The sequence below is a fragment of the Procambarus clarkii genome, chromosome 46 (assembly GCF_040958095.1).
Source record: "Procambarus clarkii isolate CNS0578487 chromosome 46, FALCON_Pclarkii_2.0, whole genome shotgun sequence".
Classification (NCBI taxonomy): Eukaryota; Metazoa; Arthropoda; class Malacostraca; order Decapoda; family Cambaridae; genus Procambarus; species Procambarus clarkii.
The window spans coordinates 29,795,377-29,815,823 of record NC_091195.1 but is presented as its reverse complement, the minus strand read 5'-3'; the positions used below and the strand labels follow the sequence as shown (position 1 = coordinate 29,815,823).

Sequence of the window (20,447 nt, the reverse complement as noted above, 5' to 3'; positions counted from 1 at the left end):
TGATTGTAATCTGTTATAGAATGGGAAAGTTTTCCACCAGTCTGTGAACTCTTGTCTGGACATTGTAAGCAAATCCGAACATCCCTCGCTTCGGCGAACCGGGTGAGTAAATTCGGCCTGAAAAGTGTGCGAACTAGCCGGAGATTCGTTGAATCGAGGTTGTACTGTATATTCTCTGGAATTTTTTTTTTTTTTTTTTTTTAGTGTCAAAAACCCTTCCCTCAGTATGGGTATGTCAAAAAAATTTCAAACTTGTACTTACTTTGGCTGCTATGGGGTCTGTAAGTTGGCTCGTGACGTCATCATTTCCTGTTCGCCCGTGACGTACGCTCTCGGGGCCAGTAGGGGTGCCCAGGAATATATTTATGTTCATTTTTTGCGCAAAGTTCCAAATACTTTTTTTTTATGGTCTAATCCTATGTATAATGAACACGTGCACTATATTATGGCAGTAAAACATCAGTACTGTCCGAAGACACTGTGTTACGTGCATGACACTTGTGTACACATATGTTGCACATATTTACCATGTATCATGCTAATTTATGTATATATACAATCTATTTACACACTATACACTGTCACACACTATATACATTCACCATCAACACATTCAGAACACTGCGAGTGTGAGCAGCCAAACCCAGCCAGTCTCCCTCCCTCCAACATCTTACTCGCTAACATTGCTCCTCTCACCATACTGTTATTGTTTTTATTACACTATTTACACATGTTATACATACCTATCTACATGTTTTATTTACCAGAACTATGCAAGTAAGCCGGTATTGTGTGAGCACAGTGGCCTCCATACACCAATAAGAATTCCAGAGAACAACATAGAGCACATAGAGGTGTCTAGAGACGAAGTGGAAAAAATGCTCAAGGAGCTAAGAAAGAACAAAACCATTGGTCCAGATGGAGTTTCACCATGGGTTCTGAGAGAATGTGCACCTGAGCTCAGCTTTCCACTTCAACTGATTTTTCAGGCATCCCTGTTTACAGGATTTGTAGCTGATGTGTCGAAAAAGGCTAACATAGTTCCAGTCTACAAAAGTGGAAGCAGGGAAGATTCCCTTAATTATGGACCTGTATCATTGACAAGTGTAATAGTCAAAATATTGGAAAAAATAATTAAAACTAAATGGGTAGAACACCTGGAGAAAAACGATATAATATCAGACAGTATGGTTTTCGATCTGGAAGATCCTGTGTAACGAACTTACTCAGTTTTTCTGATCAAGCCACAGAGATTTTACAGGAAAGAGATGGTTGGGTTGCCTGCATCTATCTGGACCTAAAAAAGGCTTTCGACAGAGTTCCCCATAAGAGGTTGTTCTGGAAACTGGAACATATTTGAGGGGTGACAGGTAAGCTTCTAATATGGATTAAAAATTTCCTAACTTACAGAAAAATGAGGGCCGTAATCAGAGGCAAGGTATTGAATTGGAGGAATGTCACGAGTGGAGTACCACAGGGTTCAGTTCTTGCACCGGTAATGTTCATTGTCTACATAAACGCTCTTCCAGTGGGAATACAGAATTGTATGAACATGTTTGCTGATGATGCTAAGATAATAGGGAAGATAAGAAACCTAGATAGTTGTCATGCCCTTCAAGAAGAAACTGGACAAAATAAGTATATGGAGCACCACTTGGCAAATGGAATTTAATTTGAATAAATGCCATGTTATGGAATGTGGAATTGGAGAATATAGATCCCACACAACCTATAAATTATGTGAGAAATCTTTAAAGAATTCTGACAAAGAAAGGGATCTAGGGGTGGTTCTAGATAGAAAACTGTCACCTGAGGACCACATTAAGAACATTGTGCGAGGAGCCTATGCTACACTTTCTAACTTCAGAATTGCTTTTAAATACATGGATGGAGAAATACTAAAGAAATTGTTCATGACTTTTATTAGATCAAAGCTGGAATATGCAGCGGTTGTATGGTGCCCATATCTTAAGAAGCACATCAACAAACTGGAAAAGGTGCAACGACATGCCTTTAAGTGGCTCCCAGAACTGAAGGACAAGAGCTACGAGGAAAGGTTAGAGGCATTAAATATGCAAAAACTAGAAGATAGAAGAAAAAGAGGCGATATGATCACTACGTTCAAAATAGTAACAGGAATCAATAAAATTGATAGGGAAGAATTCCTGAGAACTTCAAGAACAAGAGGTCATAGATTTAAACTAACGAAACAAAGCTGCCAGAGAAATATAAGAAAATTCACTGTTGTAGACAGAGTGGTAGACGGTTGGAACAAGTTAGGCGAGGAGGTGGTGGAGGCCAAAACAGTCAGTAACTTCAAAGCGTTATATGACAAAGAGTGCTAGGGAGACTGGACACCACAAGCGTAGCTCTCATCCTGTAACTACACTTAGGTAATTACATATAAGGTAGAACCTCGAGTGACAATCGCCTCAAATGGCGAGCATTTTGGATAACGATTGCCCAGATCGCCGACAATTCGTCTCATATGGCAACTGCTCGTTTGAATAACGACTAGGCCACATGGTCGTGCTGCTTCTTGCACATTCTCGGACACCTCCGATGATGTAAATAAATTGCAGTATTTAACCGCCGGTGGAAGAATAATCGTGGAATTCAAAATTTTTTGACTACAGCTGTATTATTATACAACAAAATGTTTTGAGGATTTACTAATAGTGCCTTATTAATGCCAAAAATGAAGCAATATTTTGCAAAAACTAGTAGCAAAAAATCAACCAGCACGAGCACAGCCGTACCCAGCATGAGAACAGCTGTACCCAGCATGAGAACAGCTGTACCCAGCACGAGTTTTAAGTGTGTACATAATGTTAAAATTAAAGTTGTAGTAATTTTAGTGTACAATAGTTTTCATAAACTGTATTGTAGTAATCAACATACAGCAGAACTACTTAATCAACATAGTTCTATTTATTTATTTATTTATTTATATATATACAAGAAGGTACATTGGGTTTGTGAGAATATATTGGATAGTACAGTATTTACATTCTTGAAAGCCACTAGTACGCGCAGCGTTTCGGGCAGGTCCTTAATCTAGCAGATAATTTTAAGTAGGTAATTTCAATCAGAATTGATAAATGATAAAGATGCATTACAAGAGAAAAATGAGATGAGAGAGATAAGTAGGTATATTAAAGCATATTGTTATATTAAAGCTCTGATTGATTACATTGACAGCTTGATTAGTAATTTAAACAAGGTTAATAGACACCTTACAGCAGATTGACAGCACATATAAGACAGCAATGATCACAATGGTAAAGATGTTCAGATTGGGTACATAAAGATTGGGAGACTGGGTAGCAAAAGATACAGATCAACAAGATTTATAAACACCATACAACAGATTGGCAGCACATATAAGAAAACAGAATGATCACAGTGGTAAAGATGTACAAATTGGGAACATAAAGGTTGGGAGATTGGGTAGCAATTGATACAGTGCAATTTTAAGGCAAAAAGTGAAAAACTATGAAGATGAAATTAGGTACTTTTTAGTATTGATTTTGAATGATGTAAAAGTTGGACAGCTTTTCAATTCAATAGGGAGTGAGTTCCATAAACTGGGTCCCTTTATTTGCATAGAGTGTTTACACAGATTAAGTTTAACTCTGGGGATATCAAAGATATATTTATTTCTGGTGTGGTGATAATGGGTCCTATTACATCTGTCCAAGAAGAGTTTCAGACAAGGATTTGCATTTAAGAACAGGGTTTTGTAAATGTAGTTGACACAAGAGAATTTGTGGAGTGAGATTATGTTTAGCATATTTAGGGAGTTAAACAAGGGGGCTGTGTGTTGTCTGAAAGCAGAATTTGATATTATTCTGATAGCAGATTTTTGCTGGGTGATGATGGACTTGAGGTGGTTTGCAGTGGTTGAACCCCATGCACAGATACCATAGTTGAGATGGGGATAGATTAGTGCATAATATTGAGAGATGAGAGCAGAGTTAGGAACATAATATCTGATTTTGGAGAGTATACCAACTGTTTTAGAGACTTTCTTAGTTATGTGTTGTATGTGGGTACTGAAGTTGAGTCTCTTGTCTAGGAATATGCCAAGAAACTTTCCATCATTTTTATTGCTAATGTTTACATTGTCAATCTGAAGTTAAATTGCATTTGTAGATTTGCTTCCGAATAGGATGTAGTAGGTCTTTTCTATGTTAAGTGTTAGTTTGTTGGTTGACATCCATAAGTGGACTTTTTTTTAGTTCATTATTAACAACACCATTTAGTGTATGTGGGTTGGGGTGGGAGTAGGTGAGGGTAGTATCATCAGCAAACAAAATAGGTTTCAGAATGTTAGAGACATTAGGCAGATCATTAATGTATATAAGAAAAAGAAGAGGTCCCAAGATGCTGCCCTGTGGCACTCCAACAGTTATTGGTAGAATGGGAGAGGTTATATTATTGATGGCTACACATTGGTGTCTATCACTAAGATAGGATTGGATATAGTCCAGTGCATGGCCTCGGATTCCATAATGATGGAGTTTACTTAAGAGGTAGTCATGATTAACAGTATCAAAGGCCTTTCTCAGGTCAATGAAGAGTCCAATTGGAAACTCATTTTTGTCAAGAGCTGAGTAAATTAAATCAAGGAGACTAATAATTGCATCGTTGGTACTCTTTTGAGAGCGGAAGCCAAACTGACAGGGGCTAAGAATGTCGAATTTTACGAGATAGGAGTAGAGCTGTTTATAGATAATTTTTTCAAATATTTTTGATAGTATGGGTAGGTTCGATATTGGTCTATAGTTGTTTATGTCTGACGGATTACCTCCTTTATGAACTGGCGTTACTCTTGCTTTTTTAAGGATATCAGGGAAGGTATGACACTCAAGGGATTTGTTGAACAGCAGAGCTATAGGTGGCGCAAGGGCATGGGAGGCGCTCTTGTATACAATGGATGGGATTTCACTGATGTTCCCAGCTTTGGTTTTTAGTGAGTGTATGATGGACACAACATCTGACGGGCTGACTGGTGAGAGGAGAAGAGAGTTTGGATAGCTGCCTGAGAGATATGTGTTGATATGTGTCTGAGTCTGTGGGATTTTACTTGCAAGGTTAGCACCAATCGATGAAAAGAAGCTATTAAATTCATTCGCCATTTCTAAGTCAGATGACAGTGTAAGGCCATCCTTAGAGAGTGTTATCTGGTTGTGGGAGTGTTGTTTAGTTCCCAGGATGTTAGAGATGGTATTCCATGTGCTTTTCATGTTACCTTTTGCTTCTTTGAATCTAGTCTCATAATATGAAAGTTTTGCTTTTCTTATGATACTGGTAAGCACTGACGAGTACCTTTTAACTACTTCCACTGAAACTAGGCCACTCCTAAATTTCTTTTCGTATTCATGTTTTTTGTTGATTGATTTAATTATGCCACTTGTGAGCCACGGGTTATTTTTTCTTTTATCAGTTACTTGTTTGGTAAGGAGGGGACAGTGAGTGTTGTAGAGGCTTAAAGTTTTGGAGAGAAAGAGGTTAGTTGATGAGTTTATATCCTGTGAATTATTAAATTCAGATTCCCAGTTAATATTGTGGAGAGCATTAGAGAGATTGCCTAAAGCTGATTCACTATGTAGCTTGAATGAAAGTTTTTTGGTTTCTGGTGGTGGTGTGTCAATGTTTGCTAAGAGGAAAGTAGGATAGTGGTCAGTTGTTCTGTCATAAATTACCCCAGATGTAAGGGGAGCTGTTATATTAGTCCTTAGGTGATCCAGGGTAGTGGCAGATGTTTGAGTGACTCGGGTGGGCTTGGTGATTGTGGGGATTAGCATACAGGAGTGCATGCTGTTACGGAAATAGTCAACTTGAGGGTTGTTTTGAAGACCCAGGTCAATATTGAAATCACCTCCCAGAATGATGTGATTTTTGTTGAGATTGTTATTTATGATAAGATTCCTTACATTGTCAGAGAATAAAGCTATGTTGGTATTTGGAAATCTATAGATGGCACCGATTATCAGGGAGGATTTAAGGGATTTACTGGAGAACTTGGCAAAGGTATATTCACAAAAGTCGTCTCTATCACTAATGACACTATTGCATGTGAAGGTATCTTTGTAATATATTGCTGTACCGCCACCTTTTTTATTAGGCCTGCAGTTATGAATGGCTTTATAACCAGCTAAATTGTAGAGTTGGGTATAGTCATTACTTAGCCAAGTTTCTGTTAAAATGATGAAAGATAATTTAGTACCTAGTGCTGTAAGAAGTGCATTTATATCATCAAAATGTTTACCAAGTGACCTAACATTTTGGTTGTAAACTGATAAGCAACTTCTAACAGCATAAGTACGTATTTACTGTATAGTATTCACAACTCCATGAGACTTCAAGCTGGATATAACTCCAACAATAAGATAAATAACAAATGTAACAGTATTTTTTAGTAGGGTAATAATATATAGGTACAGTATATAATAATGTATTTTTATTGTGTACAAGAAAAAAAAGACAATGACACAAACGCCTCCTGAAGGTCACCTCTTGCCATCCAACGCTCCAACGCACTGGGGTTGGTCCCATATAGTACGTTGAATCGAGGTTGTACTGTATAATAAATTTATTTTAGAACTGATTTATTAATTTTATTATTTTGAGGCCGTAGGTCACTGAACTGTGGCGACGAAATCGAACGAAACACGCATGGTGCTGTGTGTACAAGGATTAGACCCGTCCCGTCACGCAGCCCGTCCTCCAAAAATGGGGTGGTAAATGTAAGAAGACAATTAAGTGCAATTATGTACTATTCATAGCAGTTAGGAATTGTACTTATTTTCACTTAGTATTAAATCGTACTGTCAAATATATTGTGAATATTTGAGTTTACCTGAAAAACTGAATAGAAAACGACAACCTCACCTAACCGTCTTAGTTTTTGAAGATAATAATTTTATTGCTTCCTAATTACAATTAGTACTTAACTTATAGCTATATTGATATTACAGTTTTATAAAACTAATAAAACAAAACTAAAATATATCAATAAATTGTAAATTAACTCAGGATATTTTAAAATTTTGCATAAAATCTATGTTGTTTAATAAACCTGAAAAAGAAATTCCTGATATTTAAAACTTGTGTATTGCAAATCGAAATTGAAAACGTCATCCTAAAATTCTGAGTGACTTAACAGAAAACGAGAAAAATTAAAGCGGGGGAGGGAGTTGGGTCAATGTAACAGCCCCGTAAGTGCAATTATGCACTGCTTATTACAGTAAGAAAGTGTACTTATTACACTTAGTATTAAATCGTACTGTCAATTCGGAGGATGGGTTGCGTCACGATGGAGTTGTTGTTCCAATATCATAAATAATTTCTCAAATAGCTGATGCCTATCATATTACAGTATATTTTAGGTTTTATTTATTTTAGATTAATTAGGATAATATAAAGCTATTAAAACACTGGTTTTAGAAATGATTTATTAATCTGAAACTTTCAAAGTCATGAGTCACTGAACTATGGCAACTCAAAGGAAGGAAAACCAAGTGAGGTTTACAGTACAGTATTCCCTTATCTGTCCACCCTCACTCATCTTGTTTCATCACAGAAAATGTCTATAAGGAGATTTTACCACATGTAGCTAGCTAAACAAGCTTCAGTCTTTAAATTAATTTACAAAGATACGTGTGCCACAAATCAGTGAACGAAAGTCATGGAAACTCAGTTGTTCAAGTGTGTGGACCACTCTGGCTGCCGGAGTGTGATGCTCCATGGGACAGTCCTCTGTCCTTTTGTAGCCTTATTCTCCTGCTGCTGCTGTCCTCTCGAATTATGCCGGATAACTTTAACTTTTCCTTATGTTTCGTTTTTCTCCCCCTCTTCTCCTTTGTCATTTCCCGCTGACCTTTTGCCTGTCTTGATTATTTTTTCGGCCTTCATTTGTTTTGATGTCTGGGTATTTGCGGAGGCATACTCTCTCACCTGTAGAACAATGGTACCCGGCATCGTGAGCGAAGGGACACTTTTATTGTCAATCCTCCTTTCGTCACTGAACCCGATCTAGACGGACTGACGGTTCTTAAGGTGGCATTTGTGGGGAGTATACTCACGACGCACCCCTAGGGGACCCTGGCAAGACCGGCAACATGTCTCTTGTTGGGTATCCTGTCCTCTAATTGTGCCTCCGTGGTGGGTGTGGGGGACACATTCGTGAATGAAAGTCTTCCCTCTCGTTTCCATGCTGATGACTCGTGTTCCACTTTTTGACTTCCTGGGTTCGTGGGATGAAGACCGGGCTCAGTAGCCCCTGCTACATTAAGCCCAGACTTAGCTCCTCCTCTGACCCTCCTGACTACTCCCCTCGGCTCCCCTCCCTCCTCTGTGGTATCCCCTCTCTGGGGGTTCTCAATGCCATCCCTGCCGCAGCCGCTCTCACACGATCACTTCCCATACTTATTCGTACCACGCCTTGTTTGGTCCTCTTACGTGGACTAAGTACTTTGACCTCCATCATTTTGATTCTATTCCTCCTGATGATTTTTCCCTCCATTGGCACCTTGTTGAATCCATGGATGCCTCTTGTTACTTTCAACCCCATCCGTCTCGGTTCGCATGTCGTTGCTGCTGCTCCTCAGGATGCAACTACCCGTTCGGGTGCCTTATCCTGCATTGGCGAGGCCCCCTGTTTGGGTCTCCAGGAACACTTGGTTAAGCGCCAGTGTCGTTGGCACTCTTCTCCTCCTGCACCATGTTGCGATCGGTGTTAGGAATCTAAATGACTGCCACGAAGATATCAAGCATAGCCATGAAGCCCAGGGCCATTCTGTCCTCCAGGTGGACACATTTACTCGTCCCTTTCATGGTCGTCGCCGTCAGCCCCTTTGGGTTGTGAAAATTACCTTTGATGATCGGACCCTTCTGCTCTATCATTCTTGCTGGTGACAGGTGCTTCGTTCAGGAGCACATTCCCTCCCTTCGGCTCTGTAATAGGTGCTGGAAGTTTGGGCATGACGCCCTCCGATGCTCCAGTACTCTCTCTCTCTGTCCCTTGTTTGGTTGACGAAGGTCTCTCTAAGTCGGAGTGAACTTCTCCCCAGGCTCGCTGCCTCAATTGCAGTGCGGCCCACCCTACCTTCTCCCGCACGTGTATACATTACAAGCTTGAGGCAGCCGTCCTCAACTTGCAGCACCGGGAACGTTTGTCTTTTCCTGAGGCGAGGCGCCAAGTTCACAGCCTCCTCCCTTTCGCTGGCGTTTCTTATGCTTGCATGTTGCGCTCTTCATCTCCTCGTCCTTCCCACCTTCCTCAGTCTCACAACCGTTTCCATGCCTTAGACCCAGACACTCCCACCGCCTCCTCCCCAGTTCCTTTCTGTTCTATTCCAAAGGGTAACCTCCTATAGTTCTCTGGGGTTCCCCTTCTTTCTACCGAGTCTGTCATGTCTCCTGTGTCTTCTTTCTCATCTTTCCGCGATCTTCCTTCCCTGGTTGATACCTGGTTGATACCTGGTTGATGGGGTTCTGGGAGTTCTTCTACTCCCCAAGCCCGGCCCGAGGCCAGGCTCGACTTGTGAGAGTTTGGTCCACCAGGCTGTTGCTTGGAGCGGCCCGCAGGCCCACATACCCACCACAGCCCGGTTGGTCCGGCACTCCTTGGAGGAATAAATCTAGTTTCCTCTTGAAAATGTCCACGGTTGTTCCGGCAATATTTCTTATGCTTGCTGGGAGGACGTTGAACAACCGCGGACCTCTGATGTTTATACAGTGTTCTCTGATTGTGCCTATGGCACCTCTGCTCTTCATTGGTTCTATTCTACATTTTCTTCCATGTCGTTCACTCCAGTACGTTGTTATTTTACTGTGTAGATTTGGTACTTGGCCCTCCAGTATCTTCCAGGTGTATATTATTTGATATCTCTCTCGTCTTCTTTCTAGTGAGTACATTTGGAGGGCTTTGAGACGATCCCAATAATTTAGGTGCTTTATTGCATCTATGCGTGCCGTATATGTTCTCTGTATTCCCTCTATTTCAGCAATCTCTCCTGCTCTGAAGGGGGAAGTGAGTACTGAGCAGTACTCAAGACATTGTACAACCATTGTGATGGGATCCCTGGATTTGAAAGTTCTCGTAATCCATCCTATCATTTTTCTGGCTGTCGCAATATTTGCTTGGTTATGCTCCTTAAATGTTAGGTCGTCAGACATTATTATTCCCAAATCCTTTACATGCTGTTTTCCTACTATGGGTACATTTGATTGTGTTTTGTACTCTGTATTATGTTTAAGGTCCTCATTTTTACCGTACCTGAGTACCTGGAATTTATCACTGTTAAACATCATGTTATTTTCTGATGCCCAGTCGAAAACTTTGTTAATATCAGCTTGAAGTTTTTCAATGTCCTCAGCCGAGGTAATTTTCATACTGATTTTTGTGTCATCTGCAAAGGATGATACGAAGCTGTGACTTGTATTTTTGTCTATATCTGATATGAGAATAAGGAAAAGCAGCGGTGCAAGGACTGTACCCTGAGGTACAGAGCTTTTCACTGCACTTGGACTAGATTTTATATGGTTGACAGTTACTCGCTGAGTCCTGTTTGACAGAAAACTGAGTATCCAGCGTCCTACTTTACCGGTTATTCCCATTGACTTCATTTTGTGTGCTATCACGCCATGGTCACATTTATCGAAAGCCTTTGCGAAGTCCGTGTATATCACATCAGCATTCTGTTTCTCTTCTAATGCCTCAGTGACTTTGTTGTAGTGCTCAAGTAGCTGTGAGAGGCACGATCTTCCCGCTCGAAATCCATGTTGGCCTGGGTTGTGAAGGTCATTGGTCTCCATGAAATTGGTGACCTGACTCCTAATCACTCTCTCAAATACTTTTATGATGTGCGATGTTAGTGCAACTGGTCTATAATTTTTTGCCAATGCTTTGCTCCCTCCCTTGTGTAGAGGGGCAATGTCTGCTACTTTAAGTGCATCTGGTATCTCCCCCGTGTCCAGGCTCTTCCTCCACACTATACTGAGTGCCTGTGCTACCGGCACTTTGCATTTCTTTATAAATATTGAATTCCATGAGTCTGGACCTGGGGCCGAGTGCATGGGCATGTTTTCAATTTCTTTTTCAAAATTTAGTGCGCTCGTGTTTATATCAGTTATATTTACAGGGGTTTGAATATCCCGCATAAAGAAATTGTCTGGATCTTCCACCTTCATGTTGTTTATTGGAGTGCTAAACATGTCCTCATACTGCTTTTTTAGGATTTCACTAATTTCTTTGTCATCCTCCGTGTATGAACCTTCACTTGTACGAATAGGTCCAATACTGGCAGTGGTTTTTGCTTTTGATTTCGCATATGAGAAGAAATATTTTGGATTTTTCTTTATTTCCTGAATTGCTTTCTGTTCTAACTGCCTTTCTTCAGTTTCATATGAGTGTTTCAATTTCCGCTCGATTTCTTCAATCTCCCTATTTAAATTATTCCTTCTTTGACGGGAAATTCGTGTCTACATAACCAGTTCCGTTATTTTTTTCCTGCGTTTATAGTGTCGTCTGCGTTCTCTTTCTACGTTAGATCTCTTTCTGGCTTTCCTCAAAGGAACATGTTTCAGACAGACTTGATACGCTTCTGAAGTCAGTTTTTCTATTCCTTCTGTAGGACTTGTATTATTTAGAACAGTTCCCCATGGAATGTTTGTAAGTTCCCTGTTTATTATCTCCCAGTCTATCCTTTTATTATTAAAATTGAATTTACTGAATAGCCCCTCTCGCTTTATCAACGTTTTAGGTCTATTCTGAGTATTGATGGTAGTTTGCACTTCAATGAGTTTGTGATCTGAGTATGTGGTATCTGATATCGTAATGTCTCTGATAATGTCTTCATTGTTCGTAAAGACCAGATCTAGAATATTTTCATTTCTCGTTGGCTCCGATATCTGCTGATTGAGTGAAAATTTGTCACAGAATCTAAGTAGTTCTCTAATCTGTGGTTGGTTAGGTCCTGATATATTTCCTGGTATAATATTATTGTTTGCTATTTTCCACCTGAGACTAGGCAAGTTGAAGTCACCTAGGAAGATAATATCAGGTATCGGGTTCTCCAAATTATCAAGGCTATTCTCTATTTTGCTTATCTGTTCTGTGAATTCCTCAGCCGTTGCATCTGGCGGTTTGTATATTAGTATAATCACTAAATTTATTTTCTCTATTTTTAATCCCAGTACCTCTACCACCTCATTTGTAACGTTTAGGAGCTCCGAGCATACAAGGTCTTCCCTAATATACAGACCCACTCCTCCATGTGACCTAATTTTCCTATCACACCTGTATAGGTTATATCCTGGAATCCAGATCTCACTGTCCAACAATTCCCCTGCATGGGTTTCTGTGAAAGCTCCAAATACTGCATTTGACTCCGTGAGGAGGCCATTTATGAACTGTACTTTGTTGTTTGTTCTTGTTTTCAGTCCTTGTATGTTGGCAAAGATGAATGAGGTTACTCTATTAGTGATAGTTTGAATGGGAGACTTTTTCGGCAAGTCCATTATTCGTGGACATAATGAGTTTGTTCTGACCAGTACTGATTGTTGTAGGGCAGTTTTCTGTCGTAGTTGTAGTTCCCTTTCGGTGGGTAATTGTATCTGTAATTCTGGAATGCAAGTGGATCTGTCATCCAGTTCCATACATTCTCCATGCTGCTCCTTTTGAATTCTCTGCCGGTCTGGTATAAAAAATTTATAGAGTTTTCTCCAAATTCATTATCCTGCTTGCCACTCTTTATGTAGCGTTCCGTGCCTTTCACGTGAAAGTGTGGGCAGTTGAGGTCATAACATTTTCTCTATGCTTTTCCCGCCCTTCTCCTCCATCTCTTAGCTCTCCATGCTTCCTGTCTGTGCGGGCTGATGTCCATCACTCTCCTAGCATTCATCGTAATGTTCGCTCTCGTTCTTCTTCTCCTGTTGAGAGGCTTGAGTCTGTTGCCCAGTACATTGTTGCTGGAACACCTGTCTCTGAGTCAGAACCAAAAGCCTGGCTCATCTCCTTCCTCCTTCCTGGTGGGTAAGAAGGCTTCGCTTTCTTCCTCACCCCCCATCTCTGACTCTATCGCTCCATCCCCTCCCGTTTTGGTGGTCGAGCCCCCCCTGTTCCTGCTATGGAGGTTCCTTTGGCTCCTGTTTCCCTCTCGGTTGCTGCCCTTGCTGAGGTGTGCTCCACAGTTTCTGCCCCCCCTTTCCTCCTGCTATCCTTGACCCTCGGTTGTCTTCTCCTCCTCTGGACCCTGCTTGTCTGCCTCTGGTCTGTCCTCCTGCTCCCTTCCCTCCATCCTTACTCAGTTTACCCATGCCCCCTAACCCTGACTTTGCTGACCCTGATCTTGATCCTGCCCCTTTTTGGCATGCTGTGTTCCTTTTTAACGTTTGTTTCTTCATTGTTCTCTGTTGCTGTCCTTGCTCTTTTTGTTGATGTCTATTCTTCAATGGAATTTTTGTGGATATTATGCCAATTTCCATGAACTCCAACTTCTGATTTCACAGTTTTCACCCCTTTGTGTCTGTCTCCAGGAGCCAATGCTTGGTGTTCGTACTGGTCGTTTCCGTGGCTATTCCTTTCTCTCCCCCCCCTTCCCCAGCTTTTGTTGGGGTCCATTCCTCTTCTGCTCTCTCGATTCGATCTGATGTTCCCTTCATCCCCTTACTTTTTCCGTCGCCTCTCCAATGTTCTGCTGCATGTGTCTGTGCCTAAATGGTGCACGGTTTGTTCCATTTATATTCCCCCAAATGTCCAGCTTTCTCTTCCCGATCTTAAACTCCTCCTGGACTCCTTGCTAGAGCCTGTGCTCCTGCTGGGTGATTTCAGTTGTCGACATTCCCTCTGGGATGATGTTCTGACAAACACCCGGGGTCTCCTTCTCGAGCCGTTCATCCTCTTTTCTTCCCTGTCTCTTCTGAATTCTGGTGACCCCACTCATTTAGACTCTGACTCCCACCCTTTCCTGACTTGATCTTTCTCTCTGCTCATTGTCTCTTTACTTGGATTTCACATGGCGGGTTCTTGATGACTGCCATGGCATTGACCATTTCTCCATCCTTTTTACCTTTTTTTCTCTTCACCCTCCCCTCTCTTTCCCTAGGTGGCAGTTTGCCAAGGCTGACTGGAACCTATTTACTCTCCGTGCTGCTCTCTCCGACCTTTCCATTCTGCCTCTCCCTCGCGCCCTCCTCCTTTTTCCAACCCGTTCTCGCAAATTTAATAAGTCAATATTGACTTATTAAATATGTGCATAGGTGACATACTTAACATAATAGATACCCTTAAAAAGATTCATAGAAAACACCGACCTTACCTAACCTACTTAGTATGTTAAGATAAGCATCTTATTGCTTCGTAATTACAATTATTACCTAACCTATAATAGGTATAGGTTAAGTAATAATTGTAATTACGAAGCAATAAGATGCTTATCTTAAGATACTAACAAGGTTAGGTAAGGTCGGTGTTTTCTATGAATCTTTTTAAGGGTATCTATTATGTTTAGTATATCACCTATGCACGTAGTTAATAAGTCAATATTGACTTTACGAATTTGCGAGAACGGGTTGCCTTTTTTATGACACCTTCTTCGACGCTGCCCTCCGCTCTATTCCTTGCTCTTCCTCTCGGGGTACGCGAAAGTGCGTTCCCTGGTGGAATGTGGACTGTGCTCGAGCTGTCTGCTGTAAGCGTGCAGCCTGGAAGAGAAAGCGTCGCCGGCAGACGTCTGAATCTTTTTTGTTTCGGAAGGCGAGTGCGGTGGCCCATAGGATCATCTGTACGGCTAACGTGCATGTTAGATGTCTTATGTCTCCACCATCACGTCCGATACTCCTCTACCATTGATCTGGAAACGTATCCGCAAGATAGCGGGTAAGTTCGTTCCCGATGTCTCACCGGTCCTTCAACTCGGGGTACTCTTGTGGCGGACCCGTTGCAGGTCGCGACTGAATTGGGTTCCCACTTTTCGTCTATTAGCTCTGGTTTTCATCTCCCCCATTCCTTCCTTCTTCGTAAGCCTCCTCTTGAATCTCGTCCTTCAGATTTCTGTACCCCATCTCAGACTTCCCTATAATGATCCCTTCTCTCTCTCTCTCTGAACTTCAGTCTGCCCTGGCCCTCTGTGGTTCTACGGTGGCAGGCTCTGATGGCATTCATTATGAGATGCTTCGACATATCCCTCCGTGCTCGTCTCAGTATTTACTGAATCCCTTTAATCGGGTCTGGGAGTTGTCGTCAGTCCCTGAGGACTGGCTCGAGGCTGTTGTTCTCCCTGTTCGGAAACCAGGGTTTCTCAGGTCATCCCCCAAGGACTTCCGTCCTATTGCCCTCACAAGTTGTGTCTGTAAGCTCTTTGAACATATGGTTAACATTCGTCTGATGTGGTTCTTAGAGCATTATCACCTCTTTTCACCTTCTAAATTTGGTTTTCCCAAATGCCGCAACACAACAGATGTCCTGGTGAACTTGGAGGTCTATATTCGTACTGCTTTTGCTGCGAAGACCTCCGTTGTTGCCGTCCTTTTTGACCTGGAAGAGGCTTACGACACTACTTGGCGGTATCATATTCTGGCCCAACTTCATTCTTTTGGCCTTCGTGAGAATCTCCCTCTCTTCCTCCAGGGTTTCCTCTCTCGTCGTTCCTTTCGAGTGAGGCTTGGTACCACTCTCTCTGCCCCTTTTCGGCAATATGAGGGTGTGCCCCAAGGTAGTGTTCTGAGCACTACTCTTTTTTTCTGGTTGCTCTCAATGTCTTCTTTCCTCCCTTCCTTCTGGCGTCTTGTCCGCTCTCTACGTAGACGATCTTACCCATTGCTGTCGGGGTATTGATTCGCCTCTCCTTCAATGGCAGTTTCAACTTGCGATTGATGTCATGTCGTCTTGGGCCACTGATCATGGCTGAAAGTTCTCTGCATCTAAGACTTGTTCTATGACTTTTACTCGGAAGCGTGTCATTCTTCATCCCTCTTTGTCTCTTTACAGACATCCCCTTGTGTACAAGGATTCCACTAAGCTTCTGGGGTTATTCTTTGACACTCGTTTGTCTTGGTCAGCCCATATCTCATACCTCCGCGATGAATGCTCTACGGCCCTTTCCCTCCTTAAGGTTTTGTCACATAATTCTTGGGGGGCGGATAGGCGTACACTCCTCTCCCTACATTCCTCACTCATCCTGTCTAAACTCGATTATGGTTGCCCTGCTTACTTGTCCGCTTCTCCTTCTACTCTTCGCCGTCTTGATGCTTTGCACCATGCTGGGTTGCGCCTCAGCTCTGGTGCCTTTCGTTCGACTCCCGCCCTCAGCTTGTATGTTGACACTAGTTTCCTTTCTCTCCCGGACTGACGTGATCTCTACTGTCTTCGCTATCTGGGGAGGTCCTTGCAACATCCTTTCTCTCACCTCTGTTGTACTTTGACTTACCCCTCCTGTAGTTACTGTTCCTCTTCACCACCTCCCTCTTTCTGTCCGGCTATCTCACTTACAGGTCACTCTTTCCATTCGTCTTTCTCATATTTCTCCTCATATTGTTCCTTCCTTGCCCCTGTGGAGGATCCCCCCTTCTGAAGTTTTGTACATCCTTGACCCACATTTCTAAAGCTTTTACTCTTCCTACGGTCCTGAAATGCCTTTTTCTTGAGCACTTTTCTTCGCACTCCCGCTCTGTTTCCGTCTTCACCGATGGGTCTAAGTCCGCAGACGGTGCGGGCTACTCCGTTGTTTTTCCTGACCGCACTTATATGTGTCGCCTCCCTTCGGAGACTAGCATCTTCACAGCAGAGCTTTATGCTATTCTCTATGCTCTCCATCTCCTGCTTTCTCGTTGTCAATCCTCCTTTGTGCTTGTAGTTGACTCTCGTAGTGCCCTCATGGCTCTCGGGTCTTTTAATCCTGTCCATCCCATAGTCGTCGAGATTGAACATTGGCTGTTTCTTATCTCTAGCAAATTTAAATCCGAGTTTCGCTGGGTTCCCAGCCATGTTGGTGTTTCTTTAAATGAGCATGCAGATGCTACCGCTAGAGAGGCTATCCGCTCTTGTCCCGTTTCCTGTAAAGGTATTCCTTTTTACAACTTTTATCCCGTTATTCGTTCCTCCATTCTTGCCCGTTGGCAAGGTTGTTGGTAACAAACTGCGTACTCTTAAGTGTTGTGTGTCCCCATAGCTTTCCTCCTGCCACCGTAACAGGTGGTGGGAAACGGCTCTAGCGCGGTTGCGCCTTGGCCATACTCGCTTAACTCACGGTCACTTAATGGAGCGCCGCCCAGCACCTTATTGTCCAAATTGCATTGTCCCTCTTACCGTCATGCATATCCTTGTTGAATGTCCTGACTTCCAGGACGAGCGTTTGTCTTGCTTTCCGACCGCCCCTCGTGGTCACTTGTCCCTCGATAGAATTCTTGGTGAATCGGATACTTTTGACATCGTTTGCCTTATGTATTTCTGTCCTCGTATTGGCATTCTTGGTGATATTTAACGCCCTCTGATTATTCCGCACATTTGATGATGCTATATAGCCTTCCCAGTTTGGTGCCTTCTTTTGATAATTACTTACTTGATGGTGAGGAATAGACGGTTTCTTCTGTCTATCTATTGGCCGGTAGAATAGGACACGTCCACAAAGTACAGACTTCCCCACTAGAATGCTGTGGCAAGGGGATGCAAGGCTCCTTGAGGGGCACAAACACTAGATCTACAATTGACCAATCGCGTTGCAAAAAGGCGATTGGTCAAAAAAGGCGGAAACCAATGATACTGATCGATACATGATCGATAGCACAGGTGACGTCATGAACACGTCATGACCACGTCACAGTTGTTTTTCTCCATCGCGCCGGTTGAGGCTGACCCCAGAGGTCAGAGCTTATCTCCCCGCCTCACGGGCTCCTCTCTACCACGCCTGTACCTTCTGTGTACTCACTGACTCCATGGCATGAATGCTTAATTCCTCTGTATCTAATTTACCCTTGGACATACGACGGCCTCCGTATTATATGTGTATTCCTGGTTATGTGGACATCCTGGGGGACACCCAACTTGACAGATTACCTCCAGGGTTAACAGAGATAACGCCCTGTGCACAAGATCGGTGCATTGTGCACTGCAATGATCCATCCAAGTTAGCTGTGGGAGAATCTTGAGAGACCATACTCTCACAGCCAGGTTCTGGCTTGTGGTCTCCGGTAGGCCTAAGAACTCCATACACATGACTGATGCCATAGTCTGACATTAACAATATCAGGCTGGATAGCTCCAGGGAGCCTCTGGGTCTCACCCAGAAAATGACATTTCATTACATTCAACACTGTTTTTTATGCACCTGTGGGTGTCAAAACCCAAATAGTCCAGAGCAGCTTAGGGGTCAAGAAGTTATAAACTTGCTCCATATTCTCATTAGCTTCAATGCATTTAAATAGAGGTGCCTGTTAATCCCACTTAACTTATCCTTAAGGAACTCCACTTTCCAGGAAGTTCTACATTTATCTTAGGTGCACTAATTACAATTAATGTCTCTTCCCAACTTGCTAAATGTTGGTCAGTTTGGCCAAGGTGAGGAAAAGCTTGAAATATAAGCCTTTGACAGCAGCCCATCCTAAGGTTTCCCATTGTCAAGAAACTGTTGTACTAAAGTGCCCTTATCCTAACTTACCAGAGGACCCTAAACAGAAAGTGGGACAGTATCTCAATTTTGCCAGCTGGTACCATTTTCTAGTATGACAATTCTTGGCCTTAGGTAGTGTACGTCCAAATGTAATGTTTGATTAGGAGAATGGGTTGATGACAGCAGATTGTAGTCAATTAACTCCAATAGCAATTCAGTACAGATGCTCAAGAGATACCACAGGTCTTCAACACCAAGTAACATTCACCAGCAGCACTGTAACACTCGTCTAGTTCCTCCTACGATATTAATTGTAATTGGTTGTCCACTTGGGAAGAGGTATTGTAATTACTGGACCTAGGATTAATGTAGAATTTCCTGGAAAGTGGCATTCTTTAGGAATAAGTTGTGGAATTAACAGGCACCTCTAATTATCTACATTGAAGCTAATGAGAATATGAAGCAAGTATATTGCTTCTTACTATAGTTACTACATATGTTAAAGTTTTGCATGTCTGTACATACAGTATTCTAGAGTTTAGTTGCCCCAGCTATATTTTCTTTTTCCTAATTGCAGGTGTTTCAGTGGGTGTCAAAACTAGCAAATTCATCAGAAATTGTAGTTCCTGTAAGCTAAGAAGAAACTAATCCCAGTATTCTGGCATGACTTGTTGTAACATGTAGAGTCTTGCTATTGAAATATGTCAATAATTTAGCGTATTAGCTCAAACATGGAGTAAGTTAATAGTGCTAGAGAATAAGGTGAATGATTTGTCTATATTGTACATAAAAGAAAGCATATGTACAGATTTTAAAATTCATAATAAGCCTCGTGTACTGTAGTGCCAACATACAAAAAAAATTGCCATTACAATGATTAGATTTAATAAAGTTTTAATTATATGACAGTCTTCTCATTACCTGTCCCTTCATATCAGTACTTATAGTCAATTAATGTATCATTACTGCATTTGCTTAAAGACACTTGATAAAGATAGAATAAATTTGTATTAAAAAGTATTATATCCTGTACATTATTGCAAAACTACAAATTATGCACAAGGTTTTCAACACGTAATAAAACAAAGATCTTCTCAGCTTAGTCGGAGGTGGAAAACGGCTGTGGCAAGGTTGCGTATTGGCCATACGCGCTTAACTCACGGACACTTAATGGAGCGCCGTCCTACTCCTTATTGTCCTAACTGCATTGTCCCTCTTACAGTTGTGCATATCCTTGTTGAATGTCCTGACTTCCAGGACGAGCGTGTCTTGTTTTCCGACCGCCCCCTGCTGTCACTTGTCCCTTAATAGAATTCTTGGTGAATCAAATACTTTTGATATCGTTCACCTTATGTGTTTCTATTCTCACATTGGCATCCTCAGTGATATTTAGTGCCCTCTGATTATACCACACATTGGATGGTGCTACATAGCCTTCCCAGCTTGGTGCCTTCTTTGATAATTACTTCCCAGCATAGTGCCTTGTTTTGATAATTACTTCAAATACAATTTGTGAATTATTCATAGAATATATGCAATATGATTATGAAAACAATCATTCCATAACTAATAGCTGAGGATCTCAGGACTAACAACCACTACAAACTACACAGAACAGGGCAGGGTTAGAGACCATAAAAATACTAAACAAATTGGAAAATATTAATCCTAAGGTCAAATAAAATTCTTCCCCAACACAGAAAATGGACAGAGGTTTATCACTGCTAACCCCAAACTACAGTAAACTTATCATGTGACTTGACCCCACTCTCCCTTTGTCAGGAAAATAAACGAGAGAGCCTCATAACAGTAATGGGAGAGATTATAGCGTGA

At 41.9% G+C, this 20,447-nt stretch overlaps 1 protein-coding gene across 2 annotated transcripts in view; it reads left to right on the top strand.

The window, feature by feature from the left end:
- Window positions 1-19,517, top strand: part of LOC123770548 (methylthioribose-1-phosphate isomerase) — a 177,077-nt gene extending 157,560 nt beyond the window's left edge. For both annotated transcript variants that reach the window (XM_069301891.1, XM_045762558.2), the window contains exon 7: window positions 19,192-19,517. The gene's annotated coding sequence lies outside the window, so the exon portion shown is untranslated. The remainder of the gene's footprint in view (window positions 1-19,191) is intronic.
- Window positions 19,518-20,447: the final 930 nt, after the last annotated feature.